The sequence below is a fragment of the Notechis scutatus genome, chromosome 6 (assembly GCF_049901735.1).
Source record: "Notechis scutatus isolate UNSWTSFEM ecotype Mainland chromosome 6, rNotScu1.2, whole genome shotgun sequence".
Lineage (NCBI taxonomy): Eukaryota > Metazoa > Chordata > Lepidosauria > Squamata > Elapidae > Notechis > Notechis scutatus.
In genome coordinates, this window is record NC_142014.1 from 52,057,294 (window position 1) to 52,076,188 (window position 18,895).

General features: G+C 35.8%; 1 protein-coding gene across 1 annotated transcript in view; it reads right to left on the reverse strand.

The window, feature by feature from the left end:
- Positions 1-18,591, reverse strand: part of GRAP2 (GRB2 related adaptor protein 2) — a 68,135-nt gene extending 49,544 nt beyond the window's left edge. The window contains exon 1 of the mRNA XM_026694846.2: positions 18,314-18,591. The gene's annotated coding sequence lies outside the window, so the exon portion shown is untranslated. The remainder of the gene's footprint in view (positions 1-18,313) is intronic.
- Positions 18,592-18,895: the final 304 nt, after the last annotated feature.

Sequence of the window (18,895 nt, forward strand, 5' to 3'; positions counted from 1 at the left end):
CAGAGAATAGAGATTGCCAATCAAGGGATGAGAGGTCGTTGTCTATAAGATCATAGTTGCCTTTTTGAAGTTATAATTGGGGATTACATCATTGAGGTGATTTTTGTGTGGACGTATGTTGAGACAAAAGTCAATCATATTGTGGTCACTGCTGGAAAAGGGTTCTTTAGTTTGTATTCCGTAAATTAAATTCAAACTATTGCAGAAGATGAGATCGAGGCAGTTGTTTAGTCTAGTGTTGTTGGTTACTAGTTGTTCCAGTCCCAGATTTGTAATAGCATTGTAGAAGGTTGTGTGTATGATTTCAGTATACAATTATTTAGGGTCCAGTCGATATGAGGTAGATTGAAATCTCCAAGAAAGATAAAAGGGTATGGGCAGGATGTAGCCCATGTTAGTAATGTATTTAGCTTGTTTACATGTTCGATGTCATAATCAGGTGCTCTGTAACATAGTAAGAATCGAATTGTGATATTTAAGGATAGTTCACAGATGATGGTTTCAGGAAGGGCAAGCTCCTGGGTAACTTGGATATTTTTTAGATGTAAGGATTTTTTATAGAATATAGCAACACCACCTCCTCGACGATTTTCACGATCTGATCGGTAAACATGATAGTCTCTTACTGTGGTAATGGAGTTGGGGAGAGATGCATTGAGCCATGTTTCACAGACAAATATAATGTCGAAGTTAGCCGTATTAAGGAGGATGAGAAATTCAGGTATTTTATTCACGAGGCTTCTTGTATTGAGTAGTTTGCATTTAAGTCCGGCAGTAGTTAGAATTGAGGTAGTTGGGGCGCGCGTGCCTAGTCTTGGGTGATGGTGGATGGGTTGAGGTAGGGTTGTGGTTGAGGGTAAAAGTTGAGAATTGGGTTGCGTGGCTTACTTTTGATACAGTCAGCATGGTAGTCAATGTACAGGTCCTTCTCTCCATTGTCAAGACGGTTTTTGAGTTCGATGCGGAGTACACGGGAGTGGGCACGTTGCTGTATGGTTAGGTCAGGGCGGCAACGGAGGTTCTTGTGGTTGGTGTTGGTTTTGGCGAGTGAGTTTATAGTATAAATGAATTTACGTTTGCTTGATTCGTTTTTGCAAATGACCCTGCACAAGCGTGGGGCCACAGAGCCGTCTCTATTTTTGAGCTCTCGGTCGATGCGGGAAATGTCAAGTATTTCATCAGCGGAGATGGTTGATGCTTGATAATCTCTGATGATGTTTCGGACAGTTGTGATGTCATCATTGACATTGATGTCTTCTAGTCCAAATAAGATGGCGTTTGGACGTTTCCGTTCACGCTCAACAGCTTCTCTGATGAGGATTGGGATATCAATATTTGTCTGGGTTGTGTTTATTTGTGGATTGGGTTTTGGATTGGATTGTGGTTGATGGGTGGAGATGTGGTTTGTAGCTATTTGATGTTCAGGTTTTTGCGTTGTGTCTTTTTTTTTCAAGGTTGGTTATTCTTTCTTTTACAGCGTCCAGGGATGCTACTATGGTGTTGAGGGATGTTTTAATGGTTTCGATGATTGGGGATGTTTCAATGGTTTCGATGGTATCATCTCTTTCAGACAGATCCAGTTTGGGTATGCATGATTTGCAGAAATATGGATACTCATTGGATGATTCTAGGTATTTAATCATTTGCTCAGGTAATCCCAAGCAGTCATGATGAGTGTATTTTTTACACAGAGAACATATGATGGAGTATTTATTATCCTTTAGATTTTTGTAGCATTTAAGGCATGTGCAGGAGTCTTGTGGTTCATTGGTGGGGATTATCTTCTCTTTAGGTTGTGGTTTGACGTAGGATTTACTTTTTGGCATGGTAGGATTGGTAAAATAGTACGTTGATTGAATTAATTAAAGGAACAATTTTGGGTAATCTATATAGCCAATATTACATCAAACAATATCAAACAATCAACTGTAGTAATCTCTCAAGTCAGATAATATTCCTGAGCAACAATCAGCCTGATCAATTAATTACTCTAATCACTAATCAATTAATTACACTAATTATTAATCACACTGTTCATTTAAATTCACTAAATCAATGATTTTGCTATTCAATTAAATTACATGAATTTTGATATTTTAATCTAGTCAGTAATCACACTGTTTGCACTAAACACTCTAATCACACTAATCAATTAAAAATAATAAATTAATAAAACCATTAATAAAATATTTTATAGAAATTGATTATCTAATCGTTGATATAGGTGATGAGGTAGAAAAGTTGTAAGTTTTGAGGTAATGAGGTAGTATTAGTAGTCTGCAAGGAACGGCTTGATTGTTTTACTAGCAGCTGATGAGAGGAATTTATCGCTTTTTGAATAGCAGATCGCTATTACTCTGTAAACAGGAAGTTGTAACACAGTGTTCTCACTCAGCAGTTGAGGGGAAAACTCTCAAAGTTGGGGAAAAAGCCACGTTTGGAGCGTTCTCGCTCAGGGAGCGATTCATATGGGATCATCTTTCCTGACTAGATTCATTCCATCCTATGTGATATTTAAAACATGTTGCCCCAGTCTTTGGAATTTGTTATCCCCAGAAATATGAATTTCCCCCATCCTCCCCCATCTTTTAGCCTTCAAAAAAGCCCTGAAGATTTTTACTCTGCAGACCATATGGGCACCATTGGTACATAAGCAATGTGTCAACTCACAAAGCATCTCTTGCCTGCTCTCGAGTCTAGGGCTAGTGAGATTAGATTTGATAGACTATTGTTTTTAATGTCTTATGGGTTTCCTTTATATAGGAAAATATTCAAATAATGTTGAACAATGACAAAGTTTTGACTGATGACAGATAATGTTTTAAGTTAATATTGTTTGATCTGTGTGCAGATGTATATACAAAGGGGAACTGAAGTGTTTTTGGTTATTTCTTGGAATGAGCTCTAATTTCTATCTCCCCTTTTTACTTTACTACTAACATACAGAAGCTGATTGCAGATTATCTCCCTACTTTGTCATTGTTTCAGGCTTATTGTTTTCTTGGTTTCTGGTTCTATTTTTCAAGTGCCTGGTTTATTTATTCCATTAAAAATATGCTTAGATTTTAAAATGAATTTTAGTTTCAATGTACATCTCTGCATAGACTTAGTAATATTAACTTAAAACTATAACATAATTTAAAATCTACTGCATAGGATTAGAAGAAAAAGCAAAGACCTGGGCGCAATAGATAGTTGTCATCTATCTGCTCAGCTGCTGTAGCTTTATTGTGTAACTCAGACACATGCTACAGAAATAACCACTAATCGACCACTTTTGTCTCTTTTGTGAGACTTTTATCTGCTGAGGATCTACAGCAGGGAGCCACAAAATCTTCTGACCTATTAGAGTGCAACAATACTTGGAGCTTTGTGCAAAATGTAGGAATGAGTCATTTGACAGTTTCAGGTTGACTGAAATAATTCTGCTACATTTATTTCTGAACCCAACATACTATTCACATAATTAATACCGTGTTTCTCATATAATAAGGCCGGGTCTTATTATTTTTTTGAGCCCTGAAAAAATGGCTAGGCCGTCTTTTCGGGGGTGACTTAATTCCCCCCCACCCTTGCATCTTAGGGCAGGCGGTGACAGCTTGGATGTTGACCTCGGCGTTGGTGGGGCACTTCGTATCAGGGTCAACGCAGGCAGCACCATATCCGGGTGTGCCACAAAAGTACTTCCTAACGGCAAGCCCCCCCCACCATTCCCCCCCCCCATTTCGCATGTTTTAATATAGGCCTTAATTTGGGGGGAGGGGCTTAACTTCATTTCATGCCTATAAAACATGCTGGGACTTCCTATTGGGGGAGGCCATATTGTTGGAGAAACAGGGTACTTTAGGAAGAAACTCTATTGTACATTATTAATATTCAGTGGGTATAAACTAGTTTCAAACAGGTAGATTTGGAATTTTGGGAAATTTGTTTCACAAAATAAAAGTTTGGAAAAGAAGTTTGTTGAAAGGTGGACTTGAAGCTTGAGCTCTAAATTTTCTTTGATTCTGCAGTTATCATTCCCAATACTCATTTTACAGAGAAATTAATAAGGCTTGGAGATTAATAACCTGGCCAGCCAAGAAAGTTCAAGGGAAAATGTCCTCCAAGGAGAAGTCAAACTCGGATATCTCCCATTTAAATACCAACCAAATCCAACCCCGCTTAACTTCCAGAGTCCAGACAAAGACTATCAGTACTCTGTATTATTTTCACCAATGAGAAACAAATAAATATTATAAAGATAAAGAGGCATGTTTTGTGTATAATACATAAAACAAACAATCTATACATTTGTGTGATAACAGCTTAATGTTTATGTGATACTATATAGCACATCCTGAATCATCAAATTAATAATGTTGAGACAAAAATAACAGATGAAATACCCACCGTACTTCACCCAAGAAATAACTCTCTCTCTCTCTCTTTCTCTCATAATTTAAATTTTATTAATTTTTCTTGCTATATTTGATACTTAACCTATACTTCATAGTTAGACAACTGGCTATATAAACTTATCAACAGTAGACACCTTCAAGTTTCTAGGTTCTATCATATCTCAAAACTTAAGATGGACATCTAACATCAAAAACATCATAAAATAGCACAACAAAGAATGTTCTTTCTGTGCCAACTCAGAAGCTCAAACTGCCCAAAAAGCTGCTGATTCAATTCTACAGAGGAATTATTGAGTCTGTCATCTGCACCTCTATAATGGTCTGGTTTGGCTCTGCAACCAAACAAGATAGACACATATCAATGGATAATTAGAATAGAAGAAAAAACAATTGCGACCAACCTGCCTTCCACTGAGGACCTGGATACTGCACGAGTCAAAAACAGGGCCATGAAAATATCTACAGACCCCTCACATCCTGGATATAAATTGTTTCAACTTCTACCCTCAAAATGACGCTATAAGGCACTGCACACTAGAATAACTAGACACAAGGACAATTTTTCCCCGAATGCCATCACTCTGCTAAACAACTAATTCTCACAACATTGTCAACTTATTTACTAAGACTGTATTACTATTATTCCTCTCTTTCTTCCTAGTACCTATTTCTTCCCTCTTACGACTATAACTGTGTTGCTTGTATCTTTACAAATTACATTGTTTTATTTGTTTCCTAGTATGATTTGATTGCTTATTAATAACCTATGACTATCACTAAGTATTGTATCTTATGATTCTTGATGAATGTATTTTTTCCTTTATGTACACTGAGAGCATATTTTAGTTTAGTTAAATACCATCTTCAGTGTGAACTATGAAACTAAACACAAACACATGTCCTTCACATTCTGTACATTGAATTGAAAACCCCCGATATTGCATTAATATTGCACTATACAGTAGAATTCAATAGAGTTATTGTCCTGGGATAGAAGCTGTTTGTCCTTGTTTTTATTATCCTGTACCGTCTGCAAGATGGTAATAGTTAAAAAAAAAAAGGGTGCCCAGGATGAGATGGATCTTTGAGAATGTTTTGAACTTTCTTAAGGTAGTGGGAGCTATAAAGCTCTTCCAAAGAGGGGATAGGGCAGCCAATGATCTTCTGGGTAATGACGTTAACCCTCTGGAGTGCTTTCCTATCTGCCACTGTGCAATTGGCAAACCATACAGAGGTGCAATAAGTTAAGATATTCTGTATGGTGCAGCGGTAGAAGGTCACCAGCTGTTTTTCATTCAGTTGTTTTCTGAGAAGTCTCAGGTAGTATAATCTCTGCTGGGCTCTTTTGATCAGTGCTGCAATGTGAGCACCTCAGGTCAGGTAACACCCAGAAACTTAAAACTGGCCACTTGCTCTACTCGGTCTCCATTGATAAGCCAGAGCTCACTGTAATAGCATTGCCAAAAAGGCATTAAGAGTTGTAAATCTAATCTTACGAAGCTTCTCCTCCGGAAATATTGAATTGCTAACTAGAGCATACAAAACTTTTGCCAGACCAATACTCGAATACAGATCTTCAGTCTGGAATCCGCACTGTATATTGGACATTAATACAATTGAGCGAGTCCAGAACTATTTCACTAGAAGAATATTACACTCCTCTGCTTGCAACAGAATATCCTATATCACCAGGCTTGAGATTTTGGGCTTGGACAACCTTGAACTATGCCGCCTACTGTTAGACTTAAGCATAGCACACAAAATTATCTTTTTTGTAAAATAAAGTTTTATTTGGGTTTTCACACATACAAAATACAAATAAAACATCTTTTTTGAAAATAGCATGGTCCCGGGTTGAACTTCTTTATACAGACACAAAACTCAATTTCATGCTCGTTTTTGTATTCTATTCCATATATTATACTATTTTACATTTTCTATATAGTTTTTCCCCTCTTTTGATTTTCTCAATTTTATTTTGATTATCTCATCTCAATTCAAATCATTATATTTATACTTTTGTCTGTTCTGTTTCAATTTCATATTATCTTTTCTCATTAAACAAATTTTCTCCTGTAGTTACTAATTGGAGTATGACACCTTTATATCTTTTAATTGCATCCATTCAACTCTTATTTAAACTTCAATATATACCTTAAGGTTATGACCTTCAATATAATACATAATACATAACTTCCAATCGAATTCTGCTTGGTACATTCTTATAATACACACTATATTATTTTTTAAAAAAAGATTGTAAATATATGTAATTATAAACCCTCATTCCGTTCCAGTTCAGTTCTATCATTAATAATCATTAAAATCTTAACATCTTTAACACTTCTTTTCAATTAAATATCATACTTCCTTAAAAACACATATAATCTCCATAATTAATTTTTCCCTTATTTCTCTTCACATATGTTTTATAAATCATTAAATATACCTTTTATTACATTTATTTATTGACAAGCATTCCACTGAATTACAATAGCTATTTTATCAGACATTTTAATCATACATTGTTTCATATTTTCTAAAATTATTTCTGTTTCTAATATAACCATACTATCTTATGTACCTTTGCAGAATCCCTTTTTCCATTAAATTTTCACCCATTATCTCTAAATAGACCCTGTTTCTCTGTATTTTGTTTCTGTCCTTTATGACTTCTTTTCCTTTCTTTCTTCCCTCTCATCTTCTCCCTCCTCCTTTTAACCCCTTGTCTCTCTATTTCTAATTATCTCTTCTGCATTTCCCTCTTCTGTTGCTTTCTGATTTTATACTTATTTTTCACTCTATTTTTTTTGGAGTTGTTTTTCCCAATATTAAACTTTCCATTCTCTTTCCCCCCTTTCCTCCCCCCCCCATCTAAGATTACTTGTTCATTAAAGATGGCTTCTTTTTTGTCGCAATCTTCTTATTCTGCAGGCATTTCTTGTTGTTTCTCATAATTCCAAATCTCCATTTCTAAAAACTGAAATATGAAACCAAAAGAACCTCTCCCTTCTTGTGCATCTTCTTTGTACTTTTTAAGTTCCATTTTCAGTTCTTCTAAAAGTGGACCCATTTTAAACAGTTTTAAACAACCACCCAATTGATTTTAGTCATTCAAAATAATAACCAAGAATCCAGAAATCATCAAGTAATCCAGATAGTCCTGAGTTATATCTTCTTATTTCTTTTTCGACATTCTCTTCCTGGGGTTTTTGTTGTGATATTTCAGTTAGAGTGTATCTTTTGGAAGTCTTGTTGAGATTTTGCTGTAAGTTCTTTTTAAATTCCAGGCAGTCTCCTCCCTTCCAGATCCTGCCCTTTTATTCTTTTTCTCTCCTTTCCTGTTTTCAAAAGCTTTTAATTATCCAGAAATCTTTATTATCCCTTTGACTTTTTATTTTCAGCATTAAATGCCTATTGATGTCAAAGTGGATTTTTTTCCAATTTCTTACTTAAGTCTCTTAGCTGTCAGTATAGGAAAAGGAGAAAAAAAAACCCAAATCTTTTCCCTTTTCTCTCTCCTTCGCAGCTTAAAAATCTTCTTAGGGAACAATGTTTTTTTTTAAATAGTTTCAATTCCAGGGTACCTTATATGTTGCTTTTGCTGTTTGACCCAGTCAATCAAAACTTTCTCCTCTTATCTTCCTCCTGCACATTCTTTTCCGGTCGAGTTCTTCTTTGTGGTGGCCATTTCTGACCACCGCTACAACCGCTTTCGGGAAAGGGAGTAATGGCCAGCTGGGGAGGAGAGATGCGGCTCTCCTCAACCCTGCAGGCAGTCTCCCCCCTCTTCACCACCTCTATGGGGTGGCTTAGCCCCGAAGCCAGCCGGCTCGGGGCGCTCCAGCGGCGAGCACGGATTGAAGCCTCACAGAGACAAGGTTTCGGTCTGTCACTGAAGAAGCTCAAACCGGAAGTCAGCACACAAAATTATCTGCTACAATGTCCTACCAGTCAATGACTACTTCAGCTTCAACCACAATACAAGAGCACACAACAGATACAAACTCAATGTAAACCGTTCCAAACTCGATTGCAGAAAGTACAACTTCAGCAACAGAGTGGTCAATGCCTGGAATGCACTACTTGACTCTGTTGTTACATCCTCTAACCCCAACTCCGTTAACCTTAAACTATCCACTATTGACCTCACTCCATTCCTAAGAGGTCTGTAAGGGGTGTGCATAAGTGCACCATCATGCCTACCATCCCTGTTTTATTGTCCCCATTTATTTCCTGTATTCTTATTCATGTTTATACTTATATCTATTATCTTGTAAGCGATTGACAAATAAAATAAATAAATAAAATAAATAAGCAAGGGCTGGATATCTGATCTGTTCCTTCTATAGTCTACTATAAGCTCCTTGGTCTTATTGGTGTTGAGGACCAAGTTATTGTCTTGACACCATGAAAGCAACTGGTCTACCTTGTCTCAGTAGGCAGACTCACCCCCCCCCCCCAGAGATGAGTCCCACCACTGTTGTATCATCTGCAAATTTAGTAATAGTATTACTTGCATGAGTGGGAATGCAGTCATGCACTTAAAGAGTATAGAGTAAGGGACTCAACACGCAACCCTATGGTGTACCAGTGTTAAGAATAAGGGCTGAAGAGGTATGATTACCTAATCTGACTGTCTGTGAGTGGCCAGACAGGAAATCTATAATCCAAAGGCACATTGAATAAGAAAGTCTATGGTCCAGAAGTTTAGACACTAGTCTATGTGGAAGAATTGTTTTAAATGCAGAACTAAAATCTACAGAAAGCATCCTCACATAGCCTCCCCACTCCTGCTGTTCTAGATGAGTCAGAGCAGAGTGAAGAGTGATGGTTATAGCATCCTCTGTAGATCTATTTCTTCTGTATGCAAATATGCATTAAAGACAAATTCCTTCCAATCACATTTGACCAATAAAGAATTCTATTCTATTCTATTCTATTCTATTCTATTCTATTCTATTCTATTCTATTCTATTCTATTCTATTCTATTCTATTCTATTCTATTCTATTCTAATTGTTCTCAAACTTAACCAGTAACTACAGATGAACATTTACTGTTTTCAAATACAATATTATTTTGTAAGAGACTAAAAGAAGCACAGCAGAAAGATGGGGGATGCCTGCTCATTCTACAGGAAAAGCATGTATTGTTAGCTCTCTTTGGGAAATGTTTTTCAGGGCTCCTTTCTACTGGTTATTCTGGAAAAGACAGCTGGATAGAAGAGAGTACACAGTGTTAAATGATGCTTTTCAGAGACTTCTAATGAAGATTCCTAGCAAGCTAGATGTTCTTGAGGAGAATGTTGGCATTCCAATCGAGATTGGTGGCCAGATAGTGAGATTGCCCTTGGTAGCTGCTACTGTTGTGGCCCGCCAACAGCCAGCAGAGCTGGCAGCAGACGTGGACAGTGAGGAGGTTGGGGAGGAACATGGGACAGTCCTGGTGTCTGGGGAAGGCCCCGATGAGTGCTCTGCATTGGAGGCAGAGATGAGGCCAGGGCCATCCAACAGTTATCAGCTGCCTTCAGAGTCAGAGATCAGTGGGGCAGAAGAACAGCTGGAGCCTGTTCCCGATGTGCACATGCGCAGAGCTGCCAGGAGAAGGGAACAGTTAAGGAACAAGGATTGGCTTGGGAGTAAAGGCACAGGTGGAGGGTGAATGGCCCCTCCCATAAGGAATAACGAGGAGTGAAAGGGGAGAGGTGTTTGCAGGAGACAATTAGTTCATTTGATTAGGATGAAGATTTGTTCCTGACTCCTTGCCAAGTATTTTCTGCTACAGCGTTGCTCTTGGAAGCTATCGGCCTGGCAACTCTCCAAGCCTGATAAGGTCTATGATTGTAAATCACTCTTGAAAGATTGTTGGGACGAGGAGTCTGCTTTGTAATTTTGTGAAGTCTAGGTCAGAACAGCTACTTTTGAGTTGGCTGTAGAAACAGAAGGTTCACACTCATGTCAAATTCACAATTCCTATATGGATATAATGTCTGCTGAGTTGTATTTCCTAATCCCTTTCATAAATTTCTTGTTAATTGCTTTTTAGCTTTTAGCTGTTGGGAAACTTTGGAATAAGTTTTATAGCACCAGGTGAGCTTCCTTTAATAATTAGCGAAATAAGTTTTAAATATAAGTTTAAGGACTTCAAAAAATCTTGCTTTAGTAAAGTATTTGTAATGAGAGTATTATTTTATGATTAAAGAGGAGGGGAATGAAAATTTAATAAAATCTCATAGGTAAACTTTGACTGAGTAGAAAAAAAGAAAAAATATGAAATGGTTATATGAATATCTTTGAAATAAATATAAGATTTATTGGGGGATATACCAGGTGGATCCTGAAGATATTAGTTTTATGTTATTTTTACTCTTTTTTGTTTGCTTATTATATATCGGCTTTGAGAAAGTTAATGAAGATAATAATGTAAAATAAAATAGGTGGTAAGCTGAAAATGAAAATAATAGGGGATAAGAGTGGAAAATATATGTGAGGATGAAATGTTTTTGATATTGAATAAATGAATTGAAATATGAAGTGAGAACTTATTTAAACATCATTGGAATAGATAATAATTTAATATGAAATTAGATGAGAAAGTTGGAAATGTAATTACGATTATGTATGAATGTTGTAACCTGGAATCACGTTGCTCACTTGAAGAGATGTGTAAAAAATAAAAAAAATAAAAAAAACTTTTTATATAAAAAAATCTTTCTTTGGAATAAACAGCAAAAGGGCTTTAAACATTGATTTTAGAAAGTTACAAACAGGCTAGGGATTGAGATAGATTTGAAATAAGATTTTAAAATTAATTATAAAAATGCTTTCTATGGGAAAATGTTGCTGTTTTGAATTCTTTAAAAAATAACAGAATGGGACTTCAAAGGTTGGACATTAGAGGAAACCAGAACGAACTAAAGACTACAAATAAACAAGAAGAACACTTAAACTTGACTTACTAATACAGAATGGAGCAAAATATTTTAACATTGGGTGTACTGAGAGATATTTGTGAACCCTGGACCCAGAAATTAACTTTAGCTCTGACTCTATTGATACATTGCACTTAAAATATGTTATGGAAGAAGAACAATGCTGAGATTGATTTGAAAGTGGATTTAAAATGACAGACCACAAGAATAATATAGAATAAGATGCTATACTGGGTATGAAATTGGCTGATGACTTAGTAATTAATAATTAACCAAAAGAGTGACCTGGATATCTTTCCTACATTGGATTTACAAAAAAAACTTGTTAAAGTTTTAAAGGATTTTGTAGACTTACAAATGTCAGTATATTTCCCCCAACAATCTGAGTCCTCATTTTGCCAACCCCAGAAGGATGGAAGGCTGAGTCAATCTTGAGCCAGTCAGGCTGAGGACAGAGTTTGCCTGCAATATTGCATTCTAATCACTGTGCCACCACAGATCTTAGCTATATAATTGTCTGTATCTACTGTATATCTATAATTGAGTATGTAGAGACTTACTATAAATCCTGAACTGGACATTGCCTGAACTTATGGTGCCAGAAATATGATGACAAAACCTGTTCTAGTTATCTATGTAAATGCTGACCACAATTCAGGCAAACATGAAGAAATGTTCAAGGTGTATTGGTAATCTCATTCTCATTTGGTAATAATGAGAAATTACACCATGAATTTTATGCATGCTTGTTCAAAAGTAAATTCATTTTTGCTGATTAGTATTACTTCCAGTACAATATGAAGCAAGGGTACACAGGATTGTAGACAAAGGTAGTAAACCAGTAGTAAACTCTATAGGACACTTCCCTGAAAATGCTTTCATAAGATTCTGTTGTAAAGTACATATTTAACACTTAGTCATAGAAATCAAACATAAATGTTATCTGGCTGAATTATTTATTTGTTTGTTTATGAAATTTATTTGCCACCCATCTTGTATCCAATGACTTATATTCTTGTACCAACTATTTTTTGTCAGTGAAGACTAGATAAATTAAATTATGCTATTTCACACTCTAAAGCTTATTACGATTGAACTATATTACAAAATATATTTCATACTCTTTCATCAACTCTAATACAAAGTTAAGGACCTATGAAAAGAGGACCTTGAAAGGCAGTTTATAGATAATCAATTGGTATGTGGAGGAAAAAAAGATACAATAGGCAGGACACTCACGCAACAAACTTTTAATTAAAGACACAGTAGTTCTGAAAAGCTTCAATGCCATTTTTTGTTAAATTTAGATTTGCCTTAGGCTGTTTCAGCCTGTTTCCCTTGAACATAGAATGTTGTGGTACATAGTATTATTATATCTACATCTGGTTATTTTTATTCTTTCAGATATTTTTTATTTCATGCAATGTGTTCAAAGCAATGTGGTTGCTAAGTGAGTCATGCCCAACTTTACAACTATTTTTGCCACAGTTGTTAAGCAAATCACTGCAGTTGTTAAGTGAATCACACAGTCTTTAAGCAAATCTAGCTACTCACTGATTTTGCTTGTTGGAAGCAGGGCGGGAAGGTAACAAACAATGATCAAGTGACTCCAAGCCACAGCAACCATTATATATACTCAATGGTTGCTAAGCACCTACATTTAAATTACACAACTGCTGGGATGCAGTGACAGTTGTAAGTACAAGAATTGGTTGTATGACACTTTTTTTCAATGTCACTGTAACTTTGAATGGCTGCTAAACAAATGACTTTAAGGACTACTTTATATGTACTATATGACTATTATATGGACTTGGTATGTGTTCTAACAACTATGAGAAAAACAATCCTTGATTAATGCTGAATCCTGTAAATATAAAAATAAACAGGACCAGCTCTACATGAAATCTGAATAGGCACCTGCCTAGGGCACAAAATTTTCTTGGGCAGAAAAATTAAAAAGATTTCTGAAAAGCATAATATAAAAGCAAAAAAGCAGTCTGAGTACACAGTGTGAGGCAGTGCATCTGCTTGTGGGTTAAATATAATTTCATAGTATAAACAGCATAAAGATGTCTGAGAAAAGAAAAAGAAATATTCGGGGTTGAAAATCATAAGTTCAAAAACTTGAAAAAAAAAGAGGTGCCTTTTTGAGCTTCCTAATGAAGTTGGAAAATAAGCCAAACAATAGGATCTGATGGAATATGAATTTGCCTAGGGTCTTAAAATGTCTAAAACCAGCCTTGTAAATAAACAAGGATAGTTGGGAGGTTGACTTTATGTTTTAATTTAATTAGTAAATGTTTTAGAAAAACTTTTTCAAAAAAATCTATTTCTGATTATATAAATACCACACATGTAAGAATACACACACATCAATGTAAGTGTAGTAAATGCAAAGAATCTGCTCTGGAGGAAGCAATGGCCGATTGAAGATGGCTCTGTGAAAAGTGGAGCTGACAACTAGAGCAGACTGAAGAGCCAGTAAGTAGAAACAAGGAGAGGATTTGAGATTGTCCACTAATGTTCCAGGCAGCTGCTCCTTTTGAGACTGAGATGACATTTAGAGCTCAGGGAGATACGGAAATAGTCATCTTACTTAAGTTGTGGTCAGGATTTCGAAAGGACACTGGGTTTGCGTGCTTCCCTTTTTAATCACTTTCAGAAATTGCCGATTAACTGCTTTTCAGCCACAAGGAACCTTTGGATTGACAAATTTGCCAGCACTGGATAAATTTTTACTTCAATCCTTAGTAAAGAAAAGTTTTAATTACAAGTTTCAGAACTTGTTTTTAAATCTTTATAATAAAGAGCAAAAGGGTGATTACAACTTTGATTTTAGAAAGTTACAGACTAAGGTTCCTGATAGATTTGAAGCAATATTTTGGAATGAATGGTAAAGAAAGCTTTCTGTGGGAAATTCTTTGAATATTTTTTAAAAAGATAATAAGATTTTAAGGGATACTCAAGATTACAATTAAATGAGATGAACATATAAACTCAGCATAAGTCACCCCGCTCCTAATCCAGCACTCTGGGGAAGCAGAGATATGGAGACATGGTGCTAGCAAGCTATCAGTTTTGTCTCATCGCGTTAGCAAGCTGAAGCACTGGAAAACTGGAAGAAGTATAAAAGTATTTTTGTTTATTTCATCAGCAACCTTATCACAAATATGGCTGAGCAGTTTAAATAATCTTCAATTTAATTAGTCAGTTGCAGAGTGTAGAACTGGTCACAATCGGTTTAGTATTAAAAATATAAATTGACACAGGGATTTGTTTCACAGCTCAGTTAAGATGCTCTCCATCTATTTGTTGTGAGCAGAAAATTAAACAGTATAGATCTTGCTGTTCTCACTGCTAATCCCAATTGCCAATGTTCTGGAGGACAGAATCCTCATTCCCTATTCAGAGTGTGCTGAGGAAAGAGATTTGTGGATCATTTTAGTTTGATTGCTTCCCCCATTCTCAACATCACCAGCTGGCAAAAAACACATCTGCTATGAATGCTGATGGTTTTGACAAATGATTTGGCCCAGGAGATTAACAATCTGTCAGAAATTGACCCTGCTCCATGGACAAGGTTGTCTCCATTGACCTACTGTATGTACAGCCCAAGAAAAATTAATTATACCATCAGCTTGTAAGATTCTGGCAGGTGGGAAAAGGAGAAACCTCTTCACTCTATTGTTATGCTTTTTCATGCTTGCCAACTTTCTTGGAGAAATTTTCTCATCCAAGAGATTACAAAAAGCACTGTAATCTTGGTTTATGGAGGAGATATTCCTAAATATTCTCTTAAGGGTGTGGAAAGTTCCTAATTCTCTTCCTAGGGTATTAGAGGATAGAAATAGTAAATAGTTTCAGTTCACTCCACAGGTGGTATTCAGCAGGTTCTGACCAGTTCTGGAGAACTGGCAGTGGAAATTTTGAGTAGTTGAGAGAACTGGCAAATACCACCTCTGACTGGCCCTGCCCCCATCTATTCTCTGCCTCCCGAATCCCTGGGTCTTCTTTTGTTGCCCTGCACAAGAGAACGGAGCTGGAAAGCAGGTTAGTGGGGTGGGGGTGGGGGAATTTTGCAATAACTTTCCCCCGCCATGCCCACCAAGCCAGAACTGGTAGTAAATTTTTTTGAATACCACCACTGGTTCACTCCTTCTGCATTTTTAAAACAACTAGTAAAGGACAAACTCTCTGAGTTATATCACATCTGATGTGGCCTTCCACTGTTATTTTTCAAGCAAGTATGTAAGGCATAGTAAACAATTACTATAGATAACCCCCAAAGAAACAATAAAGATTGTGTTATTCATATTCTACTCTGCACTTACAATATTCCCTGTGGGTTGTGGGAGATTATTTAGATTGTATATTACAAATCCCTTATCATGCAAATAATTTGTACAGATTTAAAGGTAGGATACACATTTATTTTATGGGAAGTTGACATTCAAAATAATTTTATATTAGTAGTTAAGAAAGAAACATGGGGGGAAAAACAGCTGGCACTGCAAGAAAAGAGTACCCATTCTAATTTTATCCTGCACTGTGTAGAAAAGACAGCATTTTATAAAACGTTAAAGGCTATTTGCAAACAACATGTGTTTGAGATTCAGAGACTGTTATATTTTCTCAGCAATGGGATTTGGGCTGTCTCCTAATCTGTTCTCTTAGTTTTAGAACAGCTGCTCTGTAATTTTCGTTCCAGAGGAAGGCGGTTTTTCCAACAATCCTGCGAGATTAACCATTTCTATTGCTATTTTTAAATAGTTCTCAGAACTCCCGTCTAATCTGATTACAATTACACTTACAAAAATGACTGAATTGCTACCACACTCATCAATCATCTCTACAAATATTTAAAGGTTCTGCAGGGTTACAAATTTTCAAAGACTCTGTTTTGTTAATGATGATTTTCTACAAAAGAAATCACAGCTGTTTTAATTACTGGATCCTATTTCATATATGGCCAATAAAAATAAAACCATATCAAACTAAAGTACATTTTAGTACTGTGTTAAGATGGTGACAAAGTGTGTTGTCCCTAACTCAAGATATAGCCTGCTGATCCCCAGACTTGGATTGACAATTTCTTGGCCAATGATAGTTCTCCCTAAGAAAATTTCCAGTGAAAATATAAAATATTATATACTGGATCAGTGAAAAACATTCAGTTCCCAACTAAAGAAGAAAGGGGATGAGGGTTGGGGGAGAGGAAGAAGTAATTCAGCAAATACATGCTTACAGATTTTTCCTCATAAAAATAAATTAAATAGCCTACCTGGATGCAACAAATAGCTTTTAATTAAGCACTAAAATGTATGTACAATAAACATGTTGGAGATTAAGAATGGGCAGTCATAATCCCCAAAATAACATATATTCTAAGCAAATTATATGACTCCACTTAGTGAATATGTTTCCATAATGAATTTGAAGTACTTAACTACTCAACCTTATTTTCCCTTTCATGAACATGATGTTAGAGATCAAACTGGGCAACCTAGGTCTCTGAGTCCCAGCAGGGAACATAGTCCCATTTGCTTATTCTTGTTTTGAATGAGTTTAGTTCATCACTCTAACTTAATTTATCTTGTGAATGATGTATCACCTTTCTTGAAGTCATGCCATTTATAAAGCTTGCAAGGTCGCTTTGCAAACTGCTCCTAACTTTGTTCACTTGGGGAATCCTTACAAAAGGCATGATTATTGTTTTATAAAGATATACTTGGTTCATACTTATGTGTGCTGCAAATCACTGCTGTCAATGACTGCGCAGAACTTTGAATTTTGAATTGCCTAAGTAAGTTTCTATTCTCATGCTTCTAAGATGTCAGCTATTCTATGACTTTGTTCCATTTAATATAAGCCATTTATTCTATTGTTTTTATTTCAAATCATATAAAGATGCATAATATTGTCACATATCATATAAATGGAGGTAGAACCAAAAAGTTTGCTCCTAAGAGAGGACCTGGGTGCTTGCATGGCAGAAATAATGGGAAAGATCAGCCATTAAAACTAGTAGCAGAAATAAATTCTGTCTTGGTCTTCCAAATAAACCACAGAAGAGGAAGAAAACCTATGCAATAATATGTCTGACTTATCTCTTGGCTTGTAAGATACAAACATGAAATGCAGTTGATTTTCAAGCATACCAAAACATACAGTTATAAGTATAAAATACAGAATGCTGTCTAGCAGTTTGGATTTAGAGCAATTATTTATTTATTCTGTGAATGTGTTATATTACTTATCTTCAAATATATATCAGAAAGAAATAGTATTAATTGGTCTCACTGCTAATGTGGAGCATAAAGTAGAGGAGGATCAAAGTATGATATATTCTTGAATTAATTAAGACTAATGAATCATGATAATGAGACTGTACAAATGCATAAATCAGAAAGGTACCAAAGCATTTCCTTCTTTGTCTTTCTAGAATTAGAAAGAAATTAAGCAAGAATTCCTAGGTTTTATACTAACAGTATTTTTTAAAATGAGGTTGTAAATCTCATGGAATGCATTGACATAAAGTTTCTGAACATCAAATAAACCTATTGAATAGTTTCAGAGAGTTGGACAAAAATTAGCAATGTTAAGAGTTAGCTCATTAGTAAAGTCTAGATCAGGAGTGTCCAATATAGGCAACTTTAAGACTTGTGGACTTCAATTCCTAGAATTCCCCAGTATATATGATCAAAATTGCTCCTCTTTTCTTTAAACTTATAAAAGATGAGGAGGAGGAAGAGCAAGAAGAGAAATAATGTAGCATTTAATTGTGACTGAAGCATGACAGAATCACCAAAAAGTTGAACTGGAGTTCTATCCTGAAATAATATTTTCTAGAACCTTATTCTGAAAGAAGGAATGGCTGTCTAGCTAAACAACAAACAGAGACTCTCCATACTGCAGTATTTCATTTAAGTCCTATTACTTCTATTTTTAAGGACGTTACACAAATATTAATCACATACCTTTAGGAGAATCTAGGCAAGTAAAATCTCTGATTTTTTTCTGTTTATTAGATCCCACATGCACAGGATTCAAGATGTCAAATTATGGTGGAGTTGTGTTCCATAAGACATGAGAAAATTTCTTGCCCTTGACTAATACCTTTGAGAATCATTCATGAGGCTTTTATCACTGATATTCTGCTCCAACTTAAACTTCCGCCTATCATACAATTAAGATGCAAATCACAAGACATGGAAGAACTCGTGTTCAGTACAGGCTTACTTAAAATTTCTGGTTTTCTTTCTTTCACTTTCAAATAATACGTCATTTTGCAGTCTTGTGTGATTGAGAAATTTCTTTACGCTCAGAATTGCAATATATTCTGTGGTTTCCTATATAGAATTTCCTCTTATGCAATGATGCACAATATAATTAAGACCTTAACACGTTGGCTCACATGGTTAGGACCTTGGGTTGGAGGTTAGTGCTACTGTGGGGTGGGGTGAGCTCTCATCCTTTGCTCCAGCTTCTGCTAGGTACATGAAAGGAGCCTCTAGCCTGAAGTGTAAAGTGTTTTCTTCAGAGAGATTTAAGTGGTGATC